Consider the following 14,486-nt stretch of genomic DNA (forward strand, 5'->3'; position numbering starts at 1 on the left):
AAAGAGTAGCTGGCCCTGGGCCCAGAAGGTTCTGGAGCTTAGAAGGTGGGCTGTGGTATAGGAATGTGCCCTCTATCCATCTCTCATCTCACACGTGAAGGCCGGTAGGCCAGTTCCAGGTTGATTCCTGGCACCACTTTCCCTTCTAGAAGCTTCCTCCTGCCTCGAGTGAGATCCAAGGGGAGCAGAGTCCTGCCTGGACCCTTGGGCTCTGGTACCGTGTCCACAGTACAGCCCCAGAACCAGCCCCAGTCTCAGTTCCTGTGGGAACCACAGGGAACCAATGGGAGCCAGCCCAGTTCTCAGCTCCTCCTGATACTATATTCTTGCTCATATATCGCTCTATTATAATACTACTCCATATTAATGAAATATGATAACATTATACATTAGTATTTTATTATTCTGTTAACCTCAACACGGAAGTCTCACAGACCCTATCATCTGGCAATTCTATGATCCAGGACTTGATATTTCCCTGAAAGTTAGTGGTTTTTATTTTCCACCTTTATTTTCCACCTTTTTAAGGTGGAAATTCCACTTGAATTTTTTTTTGGGAAAAGCACCCACTTGTGGGATTGTGGGGACGACTGGATGAGATGACCGGAGCTCGGGGTGGTCAGCACTCAACAAACGCCAGGTTCTGTGATTCTAGCTCAGCAGCACCATGCTTTTATATGTTTCAAATTATTCTTTAAAATCAAGAAATCAAAAAGAATAAGGCATATCTATGCAAGATGATGGGAAGCGAGTTTTGAGATCTATTTTCAAGTGAGAAAAGCAAAGAACAGCATGTATGGAATATTACCATCTGTAGTTTTAAAAATGGGGATATCTCATTCATACAACTCAATAGCAAAAAAAAAAAATGTGATTTAAAAATGGGCAGAGGATCTGAATAGACATTTTCCCAAAGAAGACATACAGACGGCCAAGTCTGTGAAAGTACTTGCCAAGTATGTACACAAGTACAAGGTACATGAAAAGGTGCTCAATGTCACGAATCACCAAGGAAATGCAAATCAAAACCACGATGAGGGATCACCTCACACCTGCAGAATGGCTATTACAAAAAGGACAGGATACAGGTGTTGGCGAGGATGTGGAGAACAGGAACTCTCCTGCACTGTTGGGAATGAAAACTGGTTCAGCCACTGTGGAAAACAGTATGGAGGTTTCTCAAAAAAATTAAAATAGAACCACCATATGATCCAACAATTCCACTTCTGGGTGTAGATCCAAAGGAAATGAAATCACTATCTCGAAAAGATATGGATCCATTGCAACACTATTTCCAACAGCCAAGACATGGAAACAACCTAAGTGTCCATCGATGGATGAATGGATAAAGAAGATGCGGTGTATACGTATACAGTGGAACACCATTCAGCCATAAAGCAAAGAAAGAAATCCTGCCATCTGCAACCACATGGATGGAACTTTGAGGGCATTATGCTAAGTGAAATAAGACAGAGAAAGACAAATGCTGTATGACCTCACTTACATGTGCAATCTAAAAACGCTAAATCATAGAAACAAAGAACAGATTGGGGGTTGCCACAAAGAACAGTTGGGGGAGAGGAGGGGTGGGGTGGGGGGGATGGGTGAAGGTGGTCAACAGGTACAAATTTCCAGTTATAAAATAAGGAAGTCCTGGGGATGTCATATAAAGCATCGTGACTACAGCTAGTAATACCATCTTGCATATTTGAGAGTTGCTAAGAGAATAAATCTTAAAAGCTCTCATCACAAGAAAAGCAAATCTGTAACTGTGTTTCTGGTGACTGATGTTAGGGAATCTTACTGCGTTGATCATTTTGCAATACATGCAAATATCAAATTATTATGTTGTGTATCTGAAATGAATATGTTATATGTCAGGGTGCCTGTCTGGCTCAGTTGGTGGAGCATGCAACTGTTGATCTCGGGGTTGTGTCTTCAAGTTCCATGCTGGGTGTGGAAATTACTTAAAAATAAAATCTTGGGGGACGCCTGGGTGGCTCAGTCGGTTAAGCGTCTGCCTTCAGCTCAGGTCATGGTCCCAGGGTCCTGGGATCAAGCCCCGCATCGGGCTCCCTGCTCAGCGGGGAGGCTGCTTCTCCCTCTCCCTCTGCCTGTCTGCCTACTTGTGATCTCTCTCTCTCTGTCAAATAAATAAATAAAATATTTAAAAAAAAAAAAAAAGGTAAAATGAGGCAGTTAAGATGGGCCTGAATCTGCCTGCTATCCTTGTAAGAAGAGATTAAGAAACAGGGAGAGAAACCCACCCCGCCAGCACCTCGAGCTCGGATTTGCTGTCTCCAGAGCCATGAGAATGGACATTTCTGTTGTCTGAACCCCCAGCCTGTGGGACTTTGTTACGGCGGCCCGAGCAGACTAGTTCAGTGCGAAAAAACAATGTAAGGTATCTCATTAATAATTTTTATATCGCTTCCATATCCTGGGTTTGGATATATGAAGCTACAGAAAATACATTATTAAAATAAATTTCACCTGTTTCTACGTTTTTTACATGTGGCTCCTTGAAAATCTCAAATTTCACGTGTGGCTCTCATTCAAGGCTCATATCATATTTCTAGTGGACATCACACCTAGCATGGTGTCTGGCACATAGTAGGTGTTCAACAAACACCTGTTGAATAAAGAAATTCAATAGTTGTCTTTGGGAGTGACTGGAGGACATAAGGGAAGGAGCTTGGCTTGTCCCCTTGATTTCACCATGAACAAGTATCTTCTTTGAAAAAAAAAGATCTAGAATAAAATATACCCCTTGTCAAAACAACATTAATATTTATGCACTTAAAAGATGCCTCTAGGGACACCTGGGTGGCTCAGTTGGCTAAGTGTCCGACTGCTGATTTCGGCTCAGGTCATGATCTCAGGGTTGTGAGATCGAGCCCTGCATTGGGTTCTGCACTCAGTGTGAGTCTGCTTAGGACTCTCTCTCTCTCTTCCTCTGCCCCTCTCCCTGCACTCGATCGCTCTCTAAATAAATACAATAAAATAAATAAAATCTTTTAAAAAAGATGCCTCTCCCAGGTATGGACATAATAGTTAGGCACCAGGTGCTCTCAGATGGATGGACTGCTGGAGATCTTGGACTCAGACGGCAGGGGAGATCCCTCTCTACACCAGGCTCAGGCAGGGAAGCAGGCCCCAGAGTCCATGCACACGCCCCTTCCCCAGGATGAACAAAACACACGTGGGGCCCCAGTCCAGCCCTACGTACCCCCACTCATACTCCAATCCTCCTGCCTGCTTCTGGGGTTTGTCCATCTGTAAAATGGGCACATTAGGCTCACACCATTTTTTACAAAAACCTCTTATGGAAAACTTCAAATATATACAAAGTCACAGATGATAATAAAGGGAGCCTCCACACACCATCCTCCCCCTCCACACAACCATCAACTCATGGCCAATCATTGTAACATATACCCCCTCTCCACCTGATTGTTTTATTTATTTATTTTTAAAGGGGCTGGTCCTGGATAAATCCCTTTAAATACCCACAGTGGTATCAACCACCTGGGTTTACTGGGGGCGTCACTAACACGACAGGCTCTGCACTTGTATCTTCTTGTCTCAACTTCCCAAAGGCCCTGCCAGGTAGGGGCTATGACTCATTACTCCCATCTCACAGATGAGGAGACTGAGGCTCACACAGAAGGGACTTGCCCAAGGTCACCCAAATTCCTTGACATCCCTTCCTTCAAAAAATGGAGCCGCTCCCCTGAGCGTGGGCTGGCCTTAGTGACCCACTTCCAGGGAAGAGAATACAGTGGGAATGAGGGAGGGTGACTTGTGTGACGAGCTCATACAAGGCATCCTTCTTGCTCCCCATCTGGAATCACTCAGGCTGGGGGAAGCTGGCTGCCATGTTGTGAGGATGCTCAAGAGCAGAGGCCTCCCGCCCACAGCACATGGAAATGGGTCCTCCAGCCTGTCAGGCCTTCCTGTGACCACACCCCTGGCTGGCATCTTGTCTGCAACCTCTTGAGAGACTCTGAGCCAGAACCAACCAGCGGAGCCCCTCCTGAACTCTGGACCCACAGAAGCTGCGAGGAAAAACGTCATCTGCTGAGGGTTGGGGTGGTTTGTTATGTAGCAATAAACTAATACATGCCATAAGACAAAAATGGGTCTGCATGATTCCAGCAGCTCCACGCTTACCCCTGCTCCTCAGGCAGGGCCTTCCAACAGGCAGGTGCGGGGGATGTGAGCTTTGTACGGTCTCAGGGAGGGGTGTGCATGAGCCCCTACTCCACCCAGGGGCAGACCTGGGAGCCCTCTGCCCCCAGCCCGTGCCCCAGCCTGGCTGAGGGCTGACCCCTCCTAGCAGGACCCCGCGTTTCCTGGGGCGCTGGACTGTAAGTGCCGTGGATACAGGGACATGATTGTCGGTCACCACGGAAGCCTGCAGGGCACATAGTAGGTGTTCAATAAACAGTTATTCCACGACTCATCACCCCGAACAAGCTTCTATGGGGGGACGTATTGGCTGATTAGAAGCCCTTTTTGCAGGCAGTGCACTGGGGGTCTGTCTCCTGTAGGAGACATGCCAGCCTTATACCCTCAGCCGGGCTGGGACACAACCCCCGGAGGCGTGACTATAATAATAGTTAACTCTAGTGAACGAGCTCAGCTGCGGTCTACTCATGCCTCCTGTGCAGATTATTTCTACATCTTTCAGCAAGGAAGAGCTAGTTACTCCCATCTTACAAATAAGGAAATATAGGCACAGAAGAGGTCACTGGGAGGTGACAAAGCTGGGCTCAAGGGCAGCTCAGGGCCCTTTGTCTGCTGGCAGACCCCGGGCCTGGAGCACGTGCTGGAGTCTGCGTCCCCTCTTGGCGGGAAGCCCCCAGCCCTCGGATCTAGAGAAGAGGGCTGTGTGCGCTCGGGCTCAGCTGTGGAGAAAAGCCCCTGAGAGCTGGGCCTTGGGAGTAGTAATTCCTGCCTGACCCCAAAGCAACCCAGGCCCAGGATGGCAGCTTTGGATAATGGATGACACGGGGAGAACATTACGGCCAGTGAATCATCTATGTGGCTTCCGACGGCCCTAGAGGAAGAGGATGGATGGACTTTGCTGCCAGCCTCTCGCCAGCTTCAGAGTCAAAGGCAGGGACCCCAGGGGAATCGAGGGCCGGGGAGGGGAGGGTCAACTGCACTGCCCACCCCTCCTCCATTTCAACCTTTAGACACTTCCTCCTGGAGAGACAGCCATTCCACTCCCCAGGGACTGGATCCTGGAGGCTGGAGGAAGGGAAGGAGATGGCTTTGATGTGTGGTGGTGATGCCAGGGTTCAAGTCCTCTGCCACATGCTAGGTGTGTGCCCTTGGAGGATTTACTCACTCCTATTGAGACTCCATTTCCTCATCTGTAAAGGGTAGGGGGAAACATCTATTTCATGGAGTTGCCAGGGGTTCCATGAGTTAATAACACATATAAAGTGCTTGCCAAGTTACCTGACACATAGCAGGTGCTCAATAAATGCTAGTCGGTGTTCTTATGCTTTGTACCAAGCAATGTGGGGAGCATTCTGCATACTTTAACTCATGGAATCTCCAAACCAGCCAAGGGCAGTATCCACTGGAATTCCTATTCTACAGATGAGGAAATGGGAGGCTCACAGACCTGAAGCATAGGATCTCACAGGCAATCCATAAGAGCAGCAGAATTTGAACTCAAAACCCAGTGAGCAATTTCTAGTATAGTCAAGAGTGCCAGTCTAATGTCCTGTCCCACTGTCCCCCAAATACACCTGTCACCCTACAAAAGCCCCTAAGGTTATACGACCAATCCCTACCTCATACCATATATACAAAAATCAACTCTGGATTAAAGGCTTAAATGTCAAAAACAAACAAAAACCACTTAAAAATCTTTTGTAGAAATTATAGGTAAATATCCTTTGGAACTTGATGTTGATTATAGATTATGAACTCAAATGTCTAAAACAAAGGTTCAGAACCTTAATAGAAAGTATAGGTGAATCTACTTTAGACCTTAGGTTGAGAAAGATGTTCAGCATCATTAGTGATCAAGGAAATGCAAATGAAGGTCTCAACTGGAAACAGCTTTATACTCAATTGGCAAACATTTTCAAATCTAATAATGCCAAGTGTCAGAGAGGACACAGATCGTATGCGTTGCTGGTGGGAGTGTAAATAGTGCAGCCACTTTAATTTTTTAAAGATTTTATTTATTTATTTGACAGAGAATGACAAAGCGAGAAAGAGAACAGAAGCAGGAGGAGTGGGAGAGGGAGAAGCAGGCTTCCCGCGGAGCAGGGAGCCCGATGTGGGGCTTGATCCCAGGACCCTGGGATCATGACCCGACCTGAAGGCAGACGCTTAAGGACTGAGCCACCCAGGCACCCCAGTACAACCACTTTAGAAAGCTGTTTCCTACTGCCTCCTAAACACTCACATATTCTGAGTCCTGGTGATTCCATTTCTAGGTAAACACCCCAGAGGAAATCCTGCATGTGTGTACCAAGAGCCATTCACAAGAACATCCAAACAGCACTTCCAGATGCCTGGACACCACCCAAAAGGCCATCCACAAGAGAGCAGCTGTACGCTGACCCGGTGGAATATGACAGGACAGTTAAAACAAGTGAACGAGTATGGGTCAATCTTAGTTACGTACTATTACATGAAGAAATTAAGCCCCAGAAGATTCAAACACCTTGATACACTTTTTTGGTTGTCTGGATGCCCTTGTTATGGATGGACTTGTTTCCCCACCCCCGCCAAATATATTAAAGTCCTAATTCTTGGAACCTATAAATCTGACCTTATTTGGAAAAAGAGTCTTTGCGGATGTGATTAATTAAGTTTAGATGAAGTCTTATTGAGTTAGAATGGGACTAGCCCATATATGGTCGACTAGTTTTTTTGATAAGGGTGACAAGAACAGCCGGTGGTGAAAAAGAAGTGTCTTCAATAAATGGTACTGGGGGGCGACTGGGTGTCTCAGTCGGTTGAGTGTTTGACGCTTGATGTCAGCTCGGGTTATGATCTCAGGGTCCTGGGATCAAGTCCCTCATAGTGAGCCCCGCATCAGTGGGCTCTGCTGGCTCCCTGTGCTGTCCCTCTCTCTCTCTCTCTCTCTAAAATAAATAAATAAATCTTAAATAAATAAATGGTATTCGGTAAACTGGGTATCTGATGCAAAAGAATGAAACCAGACCCCTGTCTTACACCACTCCCAAAAATCAACTCAAAATGGATCAAAGACTTAAATATAAGATCTAAAACCATAAAACTTATAGAGCGCCTGGGTGGCTCAGTTGGTGAAGCGACTGCCTTCAGCTCAGGTCATGATCCTGGAGTCCCGGGATCGAGTCCCGCATCGGGCTCCCTGCTCAACGGAGAGTCTGCTTCTCCCTCTGACCCTCTTCCCTCTTGTGCTCTCTGTCTTTCATTCACCCTCTCTCAAATAAATAAATAAAATCCTTTTAAAATAAATAAATAGGGCGCCTGGGTGGCTCAGTTGGTTAAGTGACTGCCTTCGGCTCAGGTCATGATCCTGGAGTCCCTGGATCAAGTCCCGCATCGGGCTCCCTGCTCAGCAGGGAGCCTGCTTCTCCCTCTGACCCTCCCCCCTCTCATGCTCTCTCTATCTCATTCTCTCTCAAATGAATAAATAAAATCTTTTTAAAAATAAAATAAAATAAAATAAATAAATAAAACCATAAAACTTCTAGAAGAAAACATAGGAGCAAATCTCCTTGACATTAGACTTGGCAATGATTTCTTATATGAGATACCAAAAGCACAGGCAACAAAAGCTAAAATAACAAGGGGGACTATATCAAACTAAAGAGCTTATACAGAGCAAAGGAAACAATCAAGTGGAAAAGCAATCTACAGAATGGGATCCCAAATATATAAAGGACTCATACAACCCAATAGCAAAAAAGCAAACAATCCAATTAAAAAACAGGCTAAGGACCTGAACAGACATTTTTCCAAAGAAGATAATACGAATGGCCAACAGGTAGATGAAAAGGTGCCCAACATCACTCATCATCAGGGAAATGCAAATCAAAACCACAGTGTGATACCACATCACATCTGTTAGGATGGCTGTCTTCAAAGACAAGAGATAACAAGGGTCAGGGAAGATGTGCAGAAAAGACACTTTGGTGCACCGCTGGTGGGAATGTAAATTGGTACAGCCAGTACGGAAAACAGTATGGAGGTTCCTCAAAAAATAAAAAATAGAAGTCCCGTAGGATCCAGCAATCCCACTTCTGGGTATTGATCTGAAGGAAATGAAATCACTATCTTTTTTTTTTTTTTTTTAAGATTTTATTTATTTGACAGAGAGAAACACAGTGAGAGCAGGAACACAAGCAGGGGGAGTGAAGAGGGAGAAGCAGGCTTCCCCCGGAGCAGGGAGCCCAACGCAGGGCTCAATCCCAGAATCCTGGGATCATGACCAGAGCCGAAGGCAGACACTTAACCGACTGAGCCACCCAGACGCCCCGAAATCACTATCTTGAAGTGATATCTGTGTCCCCATGTCATTGCAGCGTTATTTATAATAGCCAAGACACGGAGACAACTTCAATGTCCTTCAATGGATGAATGGATAAAGAAAATGTGGTACACACACACACACACGCTGGAATATTGTTCAGCCATACAAAAGAAGGAAATCCTGCCATGTGCAACATGGATGAAGTTGGAGTGCATTATGCTAAGTGGAATAGACCAGACAGAAAAAACCAAATACTGTATGGTATCACTTCTATGTGGAATTAAAACAAAAGAGCGAGTTGCATAGAAACAGAGAATAGAATGGTGGTTGCCAGAAGCTGGGGGGAAGGGCAGATGGGGAGATGGAGGTCAAAGAGTACAATCTTCCAGTTAAAAGATGAAGAAGTCCTGGGGATCTAATGCACAGCATGATGAGGACAGTTTCCAACTCAGTACTGTATGCATGGAAATCTTTGAGGGGAGATCTTAGGCATTCTTACCACATAATCATTCCGTAATGTGTATCAAATCATCACATTGTACCCCTTAAATATATACAATTATATTTGTCAATGATTCCGCAATAATGTTGGGGGGCGGGGCGTGAGGAGAACTCACGTGACAGCAGGGTGGCAGAGACTGGAGTGACGCATCCACAAGCCAAGGGTTGCCAAGGATGGCTGCCAGCCACCAGCAGCCGGGACAGGCAGGGAACAGATCCTTCCCTGGAGCCTTCGGGGGGAACACAGCTCCGCCGACACCTTGAATGCGGACCTCTGGCCTCCAGGACTGGAAGAGAAGACACTTCTCTTGTGTTAAAGCCACCCAGTTGGTGGCCATTTATCCCAGCAGCCCCAGGAAACGAATATACTCCTCTGCTCAGGTGGCATCTCTGTGTCACATTTTGGTAATTCTCGCAGTATTTCAAACTTTTTCATTATTATTCTATTTGAATTGCTGCAATCTCCTGATACAACTTGAAGGGATGAGGAGTTGCTTCTCACGGACGAGCAAAGAAAGTGGTTTCTGAAGATGCCATGCAGATGTTGAAATGACAACAAAGGACTGAGAATATGACATGAACTTAGTGGATAAAGCAGCGACGGGGTTTGGAGGGTTGACCCCAGTTTGGAAGGAAGTTCTGCTGTGGGTGAGATGCGATCAAGGAGCATCCCATGCTACCGAGAAATCGTTCAGGAAAAGAAGAAGCCATCCAAGCGGCAGACTTCATTGTTTTATTTTTAAGAACCTACCACAGCCACCCCCACCTTCGGCAGCCACCACCCTGATCGGTCAGCGCCATCAACATGGAGGCAAGACCCTCCACCGGCAAAAGGATTACAGCTCTCTGAAAGTTCAGAAGCCGGCTAGCGTTTTTTAGAAATATTTTTTTAATTAAGGCATGTGCATTGTTTTATAGACATAATGTTATTGCACACCTAATAGACTTCAGTATAGTGTGGACATAACTCGGACATGCACTGGGAAACAAAAAAAATTCATCCAACTTGCTTTATTGTGATATTTGCTTTACTGCGTTGGTCTGGACCAAAACCAACCATATCTCCAAGGTGTGCCCGAATACCTGTAGGATGTGGGTATGATAAAACTGCCCAAACAGGAAGGCAGGGAGTGATGAAGACAGGATTCAAGGCAGGGATGGGATGGGGGTCCCTCGGGATTAGATGTTGGCCATTGTTAGGGTCCTAGCTTTTGATCAATGGGCTATGGGGTGTGTATTACATGACTAGAGTTATTTTAATCATGGACATTTTTAATAAGAGCAGATCATGCAAGGACCAAAGAGAATACACCATGATCCGGATTATGATGTGCCCATAATTCTGTGTACCTGAAGTTCATGACCTGAGTTCTGCCTGTCCAGCTCATGGCTATCTACCCAGCACCCAGCACAGGGCTCGGCACATAGTAGGTGCCCAATAAAGATTGGATAGATGAATGATTTAGTGAATGGGTGATTAACGGGCTCCAGTGGTCAAGTGTGGGGGGGGGGGCGGGGTGAATACCACAGATGGAAACACAGGGCAGCCCAGGGGTGGTGTAGGGGTGTGGAGAGCACCTGAGGTGAGGCATGCTGATCCCCACAATGACACCACAGACCCCAGGAATGAGGACCAGATCTGACCCAGGCCCTACACAACCCATGACCACCCAGATAGAGTTTTCTTGTGGATACAGGAGCTTGGGGGATATCTCGGTCTCCCAGCCAGGGCTCTGCTGGGCCCTGCAGTCAGGGGATGGTGGGGTGCCTGAGCTGTGAGTGGTTCAGTTCCAAGAGGTTCCCCACATCATCCAACCGTCTGCCACCGTCCCCAGTGCTTCCATGTCCCCATACCCCCTCTAGTCACTCCCATTATATGCCGCTTCAAGGTGACTCACTTTTTCCCTCCTAAATAGATGGATTTAAAAAGGAATGGCTGGGCGCCTGGGTGGCTCAGTCGTTAAGCGTCTGCCTTCGGCTCAGGTCTTGATCCCAGCATCCTGGGATGGAGCCCCGCATCGGGCTCCCTGCTCCGCAGGGAGCCTGCTTCTCCCTCTCCCACTCCTCCTGCTTGTGTTCCTGCTCTCTCTCTCTGTCAAATAAGTAAATAAAATCTTAAAAAAAATAAAATAAAATAAAAAGGAATGGCTATGTCACGACCATAAATGGAAAAGCAATACCTGTGCCACAAATAGGAGACTGTAAACATAAACAGGCAGAAAACAAGAGGCTGTGCAATTCTAGCTCAAAAGCGCAAGGCCCGCTCTCTCCCGGCCGGCAGTGGCTGAGCCAGCGCTGAGCCAGCGCGGGAGGGATGTTAATGCTGCCTAACAGTAAGTGAAGCTTTCTCCCCTTGAAGGAGAATTGCTGTGTGATTCAGAGCTAGGGGCCGCCTTCTCTGTGACCCACCCTAACCTCAGCCTGCAGGACTCGCCAGTGGGTTGCCCCTCACCCTTTGGGAAACTGCCCCCTGACCAAGCAGTTTTCATTTTGTTTTTAGGCCCAGAACCCTTACGGGGAAGCCTCATGAGCAGAGGCCCGCCCGGCCTGAGAGCTGTAGCTAGGCAGGGAGGCCCAGCTGGAGGAGTCTCCCTAGCTCTACTTCCCAGCGAGCCCCTCCCTTGTTCCAGCCCCTCCAGCACCCCAGGGAAGCAGGCACAGGGCCAGACTGGCACGGGGCAGGCCCAGCTGGGCCCCGGCAAGCCCCAGGGAGCCAGGGTGAACTCATCCCTCGCCCTTAATTATCTTCCTGGCTAATGAACATCTGAGAAGCTCCATGCCATCAACAGGGAGGACCCCTGGGATGCTCAGGGCTGGGAGGTTCTAAGGGCCAGATGTCACCTCGGAGGGAGGTGGTAGGGGCCCTGAGAGAGGAAATGGGCTTGGGGAGGGGAGCTATACTTCCTGCTGCTTCTCTGTAGGGGAGATAGCTGGAGCCAGGCAGGCAGTTAGAGCCGAGGTTAAGTGTAGGACTCTACAGCCTACCATATGGGGATGAAACCAGGCTCAGAGCTCACCACTTTGGGTGACCTCTAGTGAATGCCTTAGCCCCTCATTGCTCCAAGTGTGGTTCACAAACCATCAGCACCACCTGGGAGCTTGTGAGGAATGCAGAACCTCAGGCCCAGACCTACTGAGCCAGAACCTGCATTTCAACAAGACCTCCAGGGGATTTGTGCCTCAGTTTCCCCATCTGTAAAACAGGATTAAAATGTGCTTATACGTATGGGGTGCTTGCTGTTTGCTGCTATTATCATAACTTATCACTCTTATTATTGACACAACTCACTCTGGGCAAGATAAAGGCTGGTCCCAGGTCGCCTACTCCCAGCCCCCCACCTCTCAGCATCCCACAGGTGGGTTTCATGGGACTAGAAACTTGTGGTTCCAGAGACGCAGTGACTTGCCCAAATTCCACATGGGGAAGCCCAAGTTCACCCCACACCTGACTGACCCAGTTACTACTGTTAATAGTGAACGGGTAGGATTGCGTCCTCTGCAGCAGGCACTTGAGGGACTCCCAACCACCCCCTGATGGCGACCTTACTCCCGCCCCCATCTTCAGATGATACTCAAGGACAGAGAAGTTACGCTGCTTTTCCAAAGCTACCCAGCAAGAAAGGCTGGATTTGAGCCCCAGCGGGCTCTCAACTTCTATGTCACATGGCATTCCCCTCATCATTTTGCCCCAGAGTCTCCCCCACCCCCGCCCCCCACAGTGTCCTTGCCTCTCCAGTCATCTGCCAGTCCTGGCTCTGGGGTTCTGAGCCTGCCCCTCCCACGTCCTCACCACTAATGAGGTCTCTGCCAACTTAACACTGGGATTGCAGAGAGCTCTGGAACTGGCTCCGTGGGAAAAACCTGCTTCCCTCTGCTCTGAGCTCCTAGGTGTGGCTGCTGGAGGGGAGCCTTTGAAGGCAGCGCTGGGCAGAGCCAGGAGCTAGAGCTGTTCTGAGATGCTTGATCTCGCCTCAAGAATAGCTGACCTGGAGCCAGGCTTCCCTCTGTTTCTCTGTCCCCCATTCCTGCTTAACCTCCAGCTCACCATTGGCGCCTGGCCCCCCCTGGCTAGGGTGGAGGCTGGGCCAGGCCTGGAGGTCTACAGTGTGATCATTCACTCACTCACTCACCATCCCTGGATTCAGGATCTACTGTGTGTCAGGTACTGTTCGGCAGATGTGGCAATGCACAGAACAGACCAAGGCCTGGCGGGAGAGACACACCAGAAGTTAATCACACACCCTCACAATGCACGGGGAGGGAGAATAATGAAAGGGACTGCTCTTGGGTGCGTATCTGGAAGATGAAGGGCAAGAATGTTGCAGCAGAAAGAAACAGCGCTGGCCAAGGTCGGGTGGCTGGGCGTGGGGGTGTGGGGGTGTGGGGGGTGTGGGGGTGGGGGAGGGAACAGCTTGGTGCCTGTGAGGAAGGAAAGAGGCCAGCCATGCTGGAGTGGGGAGAGTAAGCAGGGCCTGACCACCAGGCCTCGTGAGCTGGGCCCTCCATCTGCTCCCAGAGGCTTTGCTTGAGGCTTGGAAAGACATTTACAGCAGACAAAGGCTCCAGCTCCCATGATGAGGGGCTCTACCTGCACCCCTCCTACCTTCCAAGCTGTGGGGGCCCGGAGGACTTGGGCCACAGAGGCCTTGAGGGACCCACTCTCACCCCTCCTGTAGGCCCCAGCTGGCCACAAAGGGGCTCTCATCTCGCTGGACTGCCTTCTTGGGTGGACAAGTGGGGATTAGCACACTAACAGGCACCTCGGTGTGTCCAGGCAGACAAGGCCTGGCCTGGAATTCTGCCTCCATCACGAGGAGACCGTGGTACTTCACTCTGGAGCCTTGGGTTCCTCATCTGTAAAATGGGTCGGGTGGATAAAATGTGTTAAGCCAAGAGTACAGGGCGTGGCACGTGGTGGGGGCCTAATCACGGGCTTATTACGTTAAAGAGCCATGATTACAAGCGGCCAAAGGGCTGCAAATTCCCCGCAGCTCAGCCCGCACCTGAAGGAGAGCTCCGTGCGGGCAAGGTCCTTGTTGGTTTTGTTCGTGGCTGTTCTCTCGGCCACCGGTGAACCCGGCACCCGGCGGGTGTTCCGCAGGGTGGAGTGAACCGATGCACGAATGATGAATGAATGAATGAACGAACGACTGAATGACCTGCTCCCTCCCCAAACTAGGACATTCAACTGCAATGTCCCGCTCTCTCTCCAGCCCCGGCCCAGGGTGCCGCGGCACCCTGTTCCCAGACAACACTCTTACCTGCGGTGCGCCTCAGTTGCCCTCTCTGTGAGTGGGCGGGAATAAGGGCAACGTCGCCGCGTTCGAGGGAGGGCTGCCGCGGGCGCCCCGCACCCACCGGCACCCAATCCGCGCGCGCCGAGGCCGAGTCCGCCCCCCGCCCCCAGGGCTGCCGGCTGCGCGCAGCCCCTGCCCCGCCGGGGCCGCCCCGGCCCCGCGCGCACGTGACCCCGCCCCGGCCCGCCCCGGCC

General features: G+C 49.3%; 1 long non-coding RNA gene across 1 annotated transcript; it reads right to left on the bottom strand.

The window, feature by feature from the left end:
• Positions 1–9,039: 9,039 nt before the first annotated feature.
• LOC123844464 (uncharacterized) lies at positions 9,040–14,438 on the bottom strand. Its single transcript, XR_010411847.1, has 2 exons — positions 14,257–14,438; positions 9,040–9,282 (listed from the first exon to the last, which is right to left on the bottom strand). It is a non-coding gene; the product is annotated as an uncharacterized LOC123844464 (long non-coding RNA).
• Positions 14,439–14,486: the final 48 nt, after the last annotated feature.

This window comes from Mirounga angustirostris, unplaced genomic scaffold (genome assembly GCF_029215605.1).
Source record: "Mirounga angustirostris isolate CCGP_5_RB_7025 unplaced genomic scaffold, mMirAng1.0.hap1 SCAF_5, whole genome shotgun sequence".
In the NCBI taxonomy this organism is placed as follows: domain Eukaryota; kingdom Metazoa; phylum Chordata; class Mammalia; order Carnivora; family Phocidae; genus Mirounga; species Mirounga angustirostris.